Raw genomic sequence first — 10,387 nt, 5'->3', positions numbered from 1 at the left:
TTAAAAATGTTTTTTCCTAATGACTGGTCAGAATCCAATTAAAGCTATGATTCCTCAGGTAAAGTTAAGTGAGCTAAAAAATTATTTTATGAATTTGATCAATACAAAAAGTCAAACTAAATCACACAAAGAAAAGGAACTCTCCAAAACAGCTGTCTGACACTGTCTGTCTCCTTCCCCCTCTGTAGTTTATTCTTAAGGAAAATTTGCTGAATTTCCATTAACTCTTCTACTCTATATGTAGAATTTAAAATGTGTTTGTGGCCGGGCGCGGTGGCTCAAGCCTGTAATCCCAGCACTTTGGGAGGCCGAGACGGGCGGATCACGAGGTCAGGAGATCGAGACTATCCTGGCTAACACGGTGAAACCCTGTCTCTACTAAAAAATACAAAAAACTAGCCGGGCGTGGTGGCGGTTACCTGTAGTCCCAGCTACTCGGGAGGCTGAGGCAGGAGAATGGCGTGAACCCGGGAGGCGGAGCTTGCAGTGAGCTGAAGTGAGCTGAGATCCGGCCACTGCACTCCAGCCTGGGCGGCAGAGCGAGACTCCGTCTCAAATAAATAAATAAATAAATAAATAAAATAAAATGTGTTTGTGTGTTGAATTGACACAGTATGGAACTTAAATATTTACCAGTGAACAAAAACACCAAGCATTGAAAAAGCCAGAACATGCTTGTTTGTTCTTTAATCCTGACTAGTTTAACTACAGTGAGACAAAAGCCAGTGGGGTGTTTGTGTCTGGTGAGGCTCATCAAGTTGTTTCAAATGCTCTAGAAATCACAGATGATCACCCTGCCATCTGCTTAATTCTGGCCATGAAGACTCAGTTGTGTGCTGATAATGTCACAGTGGTTCCCTCATGGTAGAGGAACTTGATGTTCAGGCTGCTTTTGAACAAATGTGATGTGATTCGTGATTTGAAAGGTAGCTAATCTGACAGCAGACTGTGGTACAGATGGCAGTGGGGAGACAAAAGTGAGGTAGTTATTCTAACCTTCTTTAGAGACAGTAATGTGGTCCTGAATTTGACAGTCAAAATAAGCAGGATAGGATGTAGGGGACAGGGAATGATGAGTTCAGTGCTAACGATGTTTAATTTAGCATCAGGACATCCAGCTTCACTTATAGTGGGAAATGCAGAACTGGTACTCAAGAGGATGATGTGAGGACTTAACCAAGGTGTAGCAAGCCACCTGAGTAGAGATCATTGACGCTGTGAAAGGCACCAGCTAGGTCTGAAGAGAATGTCTGATCTCCATCCCTCAGCAAATTATAGTAATTGCACAGGCCCCAGCAGATTCCTCTCCCCTACTGTGCTTACAGATGTTATCATCAGGACTCTTTCTCAAACCACATACACACTCCACACACTCACACCTGCCCCCTCCCGCCTCCCCTCCGTGCCCCCTGCACACACCACATTCTAGGGTTCTCAAGGTTTTAGGAAAAGAAGTCTTGGTCATAAAATGTTTATGTAGGGAAGAAAAGACTTTTCCTGTATCCTTTTAAGATCCATGGCTGGGCCTGAGAATGAAACTGACAAAGATAAACAGGAGAAATGCATACATATTTTATTTTATTTGATGTTAATATTTTCATGTACATAGGGGCCTTTGGCCTTTGTATAAAGGAAAGGCCAAGAGAAGTGGATAGGCCTGACAGCTTGTGTACTGTCTTAACATTGTGATAAGCTGTACATATGTGACAAGACAAAGGAAAAGGAGGTTTGGCTAGGGTGGTAAATGGTGGGAAAGTGACTAGGAAATACATAAGGGAAAGTAATCAACAGTAAGGATTATTTTAGTAAGATTTGTTTTACAGATTTATCAGCATCAATTGTCTGTCTCTGGTAATAAAAATTGTTCTCCTCCCTAGGGAGGACACCTTTCTCACTAGAAATTTATGTCCTGCTTTTAAGTAGAAAGAGGAAATCAGAAAGCCCTTCCTGCATCTTCTGTTTCTCAACTGCCTTCAGCTCAAAGTAATCAATGTGCCAACGTGCCATATTTTGAAGTGGCATGTTCTGATCCCCTTCATTTGCTATTCTTGGCTTAGCAAATTTTGCTGAAATATAACATGAATACACTATGATTTCACGACAGGTACTTGATATATGTGTATCAAGTACATCACAATATAAAAGTTAAAGATATTAATTTGTTATGTTATGTATTTATTTTCTGTAAGAATAAACTCTAGACTAATAGTTCTTTTACTCTAGGTTAGGCCCCTAGATATTTATGTGCCTATTATAAACCATGAATTTAAAGTGTTCTTAATTTTAATTATATTATATTAACTGGCAATTTCTGCTTGATACATCAAGTGTTAAGGATTTAATCCATTTTTTTCTTACATTTGATAGGTGATTAGGTCCAAAAAAATACCTAATTTTCATACTATTAAAATAAATGTATTTTATTTCATTTTTTTCCCTGAGGTAGGATCTCACTCTGTCACCCAGGCTAGAGAGTGCTGTGGCATGAACATGGCTCACTACAGCCTCAGCCTCCTGGGCTCAAGTGATCCTCCCACCTTAGCCTCACAAGTAGTTCAGACCACAGGCATATGCACCCACACCCAGTTTTTTGTTTTGTTTTGATTTTGTTTTTGTTTTTGTTTTGTAGAGACAAGGTCTCGCTATGTTACCTAGACTGATCTTAAACTTCTGGGCTAGAGTAATTCTCCTGCCTCAGCCTCCCAAAGGTTGTAATGTGGACATCAATAACCATCAACACACCTGAGGGTGTGGGGATTATTTGTCACAGTAGAGCACTGATGTCCACATTTTATCATGTGACTGTACCCTATTTAAAGTGGTATTGTTTTCAAACTAGAATAAGAGGCCATTTTTGCTGTCTCAGTATGGATTTAGCCTAAGTACAGTTTGTAAAAGTTGCTACTCTTGAAAATAAAGCATCATCAGGGAATATTCTGTTAAAACATAAGACACCATGAAAGAATCACACAGGGCAGTGTTAACTGCTCTCAAAGAGAACAAGTAACGATTTTTGCCCTTGATCCATTAGATCATTGATCCGGTATCACAGTTAAGGTGATGTTAGAATTTGTTTTAAGTTTTACCTCTATTCGTAAGAATGGCAGGTAAAAGAGGAAACCGGTCATCACTGATCTGTATTCCATACCACAATCAAAGGTAAATGATGTTAACTGGATAAGTATTTGGTTTTACCTAAGTATTTTTTTCAGGATAAAGTCTGAGGTAATATTTAGTGATGCAGCCTAAGGTTCTTAAGAATCTTCTTCAGTATTGGTCATTGAAATTTTCAAGTTGATTAGACCTGATGCATCCAATGAATCCTTGATATATTTATAGCTAGGAGAGAAAACGAGACTTCAGGGTATCTGGTGTCCTTCACACTTACAGTTTTCATTCATCAGATCATTCATTTTTGTCCTTCATGGGATGAGTAATAGAGAGGGAAACATTAACTATATAAAAACATAGAGTAAATGTATGTCTACACATTGCAATAATTGTTCTGAAAGTGTAAAGGTCAGGCACCATGAGAGAGAATGAGGGAGGGATAGAAGAAGGGTATCAGAGAAAGCCTCTCTGCAAAGCAGTATTGAAGCTGAAGTAGGTGTTAGCCAGGAAAAGAGGGGTAGCATTTCACATTAAGACAGAATCTCAAGTCTGTTTAATTGCAATAATTTACAATGAAATTATATGACCCTCATATACACCCTATTAGACCTAAAGGTATAACATAAAAATATTATAGATCATCTAACAATATGTGCAAATGTCACTCATTAATTTCAAATACCAATTTGCAATTCGATGGTTATAAACTATTTGGCTTGGGGCAATATATTTCCAGGTCTTATGAAATTATTCATTCTCATTAAACGCTAATGATCCTTACTGCAAAGATTAGAGCTAATTAACTACTCCTTTCGCCTACATAAATTTATTAGTTACTCATGATGAATCCAGTAAATGTTCCCATGTTAGTGGGCCAAAGTAAGTATTATGGACCAGCTACCGACACCACTAAGCATGCATGTAAACAAATACTTCGAAAAATAAACAAAGCTATCATTAGGTAATCAAGTTGAAAAACAGATGGACAGCAGAACCAAACATTATGATATATTAAATAGTCATCCACCTAACATTAGTGGGTTACCAAAACACGGTGTTTCCATAGTTACAGGCACTGGTGTACAGGGACTTTGGTGGTGAGCAGGGTTACCTCATCGCCATTTCAAAATCAAAAGGGTAACTGAAAATGATGGAGGTCATTAGCACTGACTTCCTTGCCTTAAATGCTAACAAGAAGTAGCTGCTTTTTAGAACCAGGAAGATTTCAAACAAAGCCAGCAATGACACCAAGTCATCATTGGCACGAATGGAAGAAAATGAGTTCATCAATGCTTCAGAGCAGAGGAGTGGTTCCCAAAGTGTGATCCAGGTAACAGCAGCATCAGCAGCACCTGATAACTTGTTAGAAATTCATGTTAAAGGCTCAGGCTGGGCATGGTGGCTCACGACTGTAATCCTAGCACTCTGGGACGCCAAGGCAGGTGGATTACTTGAGCTCAGGAGTTCGAGACCAGCCTGGGCAACATGGTGAAACCCCTTCTCTACAAAAAATACAAAAATTAGCCAGGCATGGTGCTGCACACCTGTACTCCCAGCTACTTGCAGAGCTGAGGTGGATGGATCACTTGAGACCAGGAGGCAGAGGTTGCAGTGAGCTGAGATTGTGCCACTTGCACTCCAGCCTGGGTTCAAAAAAAAAAAAAGAAAAGGAAAAAGAAAAGAAAGAAAGAAAAAGGCTCCCTACCTTGGCTACTGATCAGCACATCTCAGGGCAAGGCAATCTGTGTTCTAACCAGGTGATCCTGATACATGCTGAAGTTTGAGAACCACTGCCATTGATTTTAAAACAAAACCAGACTCAAAAACTAGCCTCAATTTTCTTGCAATTTTCTAAGAGTTATTTTCTTTCATTTATTTCAATTCAGAACAAATTGAAGACATGTAATAGCATATCATTTAACTCAATAACTTAGCAATAAATTTGAATTGTTAAATTTTGAATAAGTTGAACTCTGATCTTGGCATATTTTGAATGTGTTATAAATGTAAGGTTTTTGAAGATTATACAGAGTTTGTGCTGCCATAAATTTTTTTAGTTAGTGCAATTTAAATGCACAGCAAATGAAAATACGACTTATTGACCTAAGAATGTATATTTTCATTTGAAAATTTTTGTATCCTTTAGTATATCTCACATTATATGCACTAAAATTATTTGCTTCACTTTAAGACAGCCTGATATAGAACATATCCAATTCTTTAAAAAATTGAGAAAATTAAATATTATTATTCACATTACAAAGAAATCATCTTTGGGCTTAAAACATATATTTTCTTATATAATTTAAAATAAATTTATTCATAAAATTCAGTGTCTATACAATTTTCTGGTACATGTATGACAACCAGATCAACTGTTTTCAAATGCACTAATTTTAAGTATTCTGTGCACATGTAACATATCCTATACATGTCCTACCACTAGGCTGGAGCAGAGTCTGACATCCTATAAGAGGATTTTGCATAATCTCTCTTTTGCTCCATACACTGCATTTCTAAAAATCCATCTGATCTAGAGACAGGGTCTTGCTGTGTTGCCCAGGCTGGTCTCGAACTGCTGGGCTCAAGCAATCTTCCCACTTCAGCCTCCTGAGTAGCTGGGACTACAGGTATGCGCCACTGTGCCTGGAAACATTGCATTTTTAGAGGTGTCCTAATACTGTGAACAAATCACTAAACAGACTCCCCAAAATATAATTAAACCTATGTGTGAACGAAAGGGCTATCTTTGAGCAGACGTTACTCTGGTGCCATAGGTTGCTCTATAAGGAAGCATGTCAGGCAGTGTTTTGAGTCACTGAAAATTAATATTATAACCAGGCAACCATGTAACATATAAATAAGAACTCTGCCATCTTGGAGCAGAGGAGATGGGCTGAGAAAAGCTGCAGGGCAGCAAGAGAAGCATGTTAATTCTAGGGGAAGAGTTTGATGAACAAAATGCACGAATAAGAGAGTTGGAGTTTCCTATGTTCCCCATTATGAAAGTCTCAAGGGTTCTCCAGAAAGAACAAGGAGCTACAGCTATTATTAACTCATTCACATAACTATTAACGTGGAGTGGAGTTTCCTCCTGGTAAAGACCTGGAGATAAAGCTAGGAACAAGAAATTTCACCTGGTCTATATGTAATGACATTCCATTATCAATTCTTTTAAATTTGTTAAGGTGTATTTTATGGCTCAGAATGTGGTCTATTTTGGTGAATGTTCCGTGTGACCTTGATTAGAATGTGTATTCTGCTGTTGTTGGATGAAGCTGTCTACAGACATCAGTTATACCCAGTTGATTGATGGCATTGAATTCAACTATGTCCTTACTGATTTTCTGCCTGCTGAATCTGTCCATTTTTGAAAGAGCGTGTTGGCGTCTTCAACTGTAATGGTGGATTCATCTATTTTTCCTTGCAGTTCTATCACTTTTTCCCTCCTGTAGTTTGCTGTTCTGTTGGTAGGTGCATACACATTAAGAATTGTTGGCCGGGCCCGGTGGCTCATGCCTGTAATCCCAGCACTTAGGGAGGTCAAGGCAGGTGGATCACGAGATCAGGAGATGGAGACCAGCCTGGCCAACATCTCTACTAAAAATACAAAAATTAGCTGGGTGTGGTGGCATGCACCTGTAATCCCAGCTATGTGGGAGGCTGAGGCAGGAGACTTGCTTGAACCCGGGAGGCAGAGGTTGCAGTGAGCCGAGGTCACACCATTGCACTCCAGCCTGGGCAACAAGAGTGAAACTCTGTCTCAAAAAAAAAAAGAAAAAAAAATGTGTTATGTCTTCTTGGAGAACTGTCCCTTTTATCATTATGTAATGCCCCTCTTTTACACTGATAACTTTACTTGCTGTGAAGTCCTCTGTCTAAAATTAATATAGCTACTCCTGTTTTCTTTTGACTAGGTATATATATGTATCTTTTAAGTGGTTTTCTTATCAACACCATATAGTTGAGTCTTGTTTTTTTATCCACTCTGACCATTGATGTTCACAGTGATTGTTGATATAGTTGGATTAATACCTTTCACTCTTTCTTCTGGCTTTTGCGGTTTCAGCCGAGCATTTTATATGATTCCATTTCTCTTTTTTTTTTTTTTTTTGAGACAAGGTCTCACTCTGTTGCCCAGGCTGGAGGGCAGTGGCTCAATCTTGGCTCACTGACTCAGCCTCCCGAGTCTCAGACTACAGGCACGCACCACCATGCCAAGTTAATTTTTTGTATTTTTTGGTAGAGATGGGGTTTCGCCATATTGCCCAGGCTGGTCTTGAACTCCTGGACTCAAGCAATCCTCCCATTTCAGCCTCTTGAAGTGTTGAGATTACAGGCACTAGCCAGGTAATGAGTCATGGCACCCAGCTGTTTTCTCTCCTTTCTTAGCATACCAATTATACTTCTTTTTTTAAAAAACTTTTAGTAGTTGTCCTAGAGTTTGCAATATATATTTAAAGCTAATCGAAGCCCACTTTCAAATAACACTACCAGTTCCCAGATAGTGTGAATGCCTTACAAAAACAAAATAATCCTAATTATTCCCTGTCTCTTGTATCATTGCTGTCATTAATTTCACTTAAATATAGCATATATAAATATATATGTATAGTCATGTGTTGCTTAATGACAAGGCTACAGTCTAAGAAATGTGTCATTAGGTGATTTTGTCACTGTGTGAACACCATAGTGTATACTTACACAAACCTAGATGGTCTAGCCCACTACACACCTAGGCTGTATGGTATAGCCTATTGCTCAGGCTACAAAGCAGTACAGCATGTTACTATACTGAGTACCGTAGGTAATTCTAATACAATGGTAAGTACTCATGTATTTAAACATATCTAAGCAGAAAAAGTACAATAAAAATACACTATTATAATCTTATGGGACCACCATTGTATGTGTGGTCTGTCATTGACTAAAACATCATCATGTGGTTCATGACTGCATACATGTATATGTATACTGTGTGTATATATATGTATTATATGTATATGTCCCATAGGCACAGGTAAGATATATACATAAACATACATAATCAAATACATTGTTGCCATTATTGTTTTGAACAAATTGTTATCTGTTAGATCAATTAATAATCAGAAAAATAAGTCTTTATTTTACCTTTTCCTTTTTTTTTTAAACGGCACCTCACTCTGTTGCCTAGGCTGGAATGCAGTGGTGCATTCATGGCTCACTGCAGCCTCAACCTCCTGGAGTCAAGCAATCCTCCCACCTCAGCCTCCCAAGTAGCTGGGACTACAGGCATGCACCACCATGCCCAGCATATTTTTTAATATTTTGTAGAGATGAGGTCTCAATATGTTGCCCAGACTGGTCTTGAACTCTATTTTACCTTTTCTTATTCTATCTTTGTTGTTCTTCCTTTCTCTACGTAGATCCAAGTTTCTGACCTATATTATTTTTCTCTTCTCCAGAGAACTTCTTTTAACATTTCTTGCAAGTCAGGTCTGCTGGCAACAAATTCCCTCAATTTCTGTTTGTCTGAGAAAAGTCTATTTCTCCTTTACTTTTGAAGGATAATTTTACAGGATACAGGAATCTAGGTTGGTGGTTATTTTTCCTTACAGCTTTAAATATTTCACTCTCTCCTGGTTTGTATGGTGTCTGAAGAGAAGTCCAATGTAATTCTTACTTTCATTCCCCTATAGGGAAGGTTCCCCCCCTCCCCCTGGTGTCTTTCAGGACTTTTTTCTTTATCTTTGATCTTTTGTAGTTTGAAACTTCAAACTACAATTTCTCCAATTTTTCCATATGCCTCAGGGCAATTTTTTGGCATTTATCCCGCTTAATGTTTTCTGAGTTTCATGAATCTGTGGTTTCATATCTGACATCAATTTGGAGGAAATTCTCATTCATTATTATTTTAAATATTTCTTCTGTTCCTTTCTTTCTTTCTTCTCCTTCTGGTATTCCTATTTCATATATGTTACACCTTTTGTAGCTGTCCTACAGTTCTTTGATATTATATTCTGTTTTTCTCAGTCTTTGTTCTCTTTGCCATTCAGTTTTGAGGGTTTATATTGAGATATCCTCAAGCTCAGAGATTTTCTCCTTAGCTGTGTCTACTAAGAAGCCCAAAGGCACTTTCCAATTCTGTTATAGTGCTTTTTGGTTCTTCCTTAGAATTTTCATCTCTCTGCTTACATTGCCCATTTGCTCTTGCATGCTATTTTATCCATTCGAGCCCTTAGCATATTAATCATAGCTGTTTTAAATTCCCTGTCTGATAATTTCAATATCCCTGTCATGCCTGGTTCTGATGCTTGCTTTGTCTCTTCGAACTGTTTTTTGTCTGTCAGTATGCCTGGTAATTTTTTTTCTGGATAGACAGGATGTACTGGGTAAATGACTGCCATAATAGGCCTTTCGTAATATGATGGAAGGTATGGAGGAAGAGGAAGCATTCATTAGTCCTATAATCAGGCCTCCATTGTTTAGTGAGGCTGTACCTTTAGACTATGAACTTCATAAGTGTTTCTCAGTTTTTTTCTCCACCCTTTAGTGAGACAGGATGGCTAGAATTGGATGGGTATGTCCCTTCCTCCAGGTCAGTTAAGCTCTGATAAACCCAAGGTTAAGTTCTGCTTAAATAGATTCTCCTGAGGGCAGACCTTGTTAAGAAGAACTAAGTGCTCTGGCATATTTCAAAATGCTTCCTTTTTCCTTCCCCTGCCCAAAGCACAAGGGGATTTTTCTCTGCTATTTACTGTGAGCACCTGGTTGAGCTCCTAGAGGTAAAACACAGAAACTCCATGACTGGGTCCCCTGGAGTTTTAACTCGCAGACATGCCTACATCTAGCCTCTGTCAGTTTTTCAATTACACTTCAGGATTTCTGAGGTGGTTTCTCCTCCATATGCTATGATTCTCTGTGTCTGCCTGTCTGCTTCTCCAATTTTAAGCACAACATTTTGCCCTGTGACTTCACTTATACATCTAAGAGGTGTGGTTGAAATTTTCATTTGTTAGGATAGGATGGCAACTTCCAAGTTCCTCACATGTGGAACCAGGAATCCAAAGCCTCTTTTTTCTATATATACTATTATAACTAAATTACAGAATATATCTGCTTAAAGATAATTAAGAATTGAAATGAACTCTAAACTGTATTGTTTCCTCATTAAATAGGGATACTACTATCTATGTTTCGCAATGTTGAGAAGATTAAATAATCCCATGTATGTGAAGTCCTTCAGATAGTCCCTGGCATACAGTAAGAGCGCACACCTACATCATCATGATCA

This window comes from Rhinopithecus bieti, unplaced genomic scaffold (assembly GCF_001698545.2).
Source record: "Rhinopithecus bieti isolate Rb0 unplaced genomic scaffold, ASM169854v2 scaffold_3041, whole genome shotgun sequence".
Lineage (NCBI taxonomy): Eukaryota > Metazoa > Chordata > Mammalia > Primates > Cercopithecidae > Rhinopithecus > Rhinopithecus bieti.
This window is presented reverse-complemented; position numbering follows the sequence as displayed.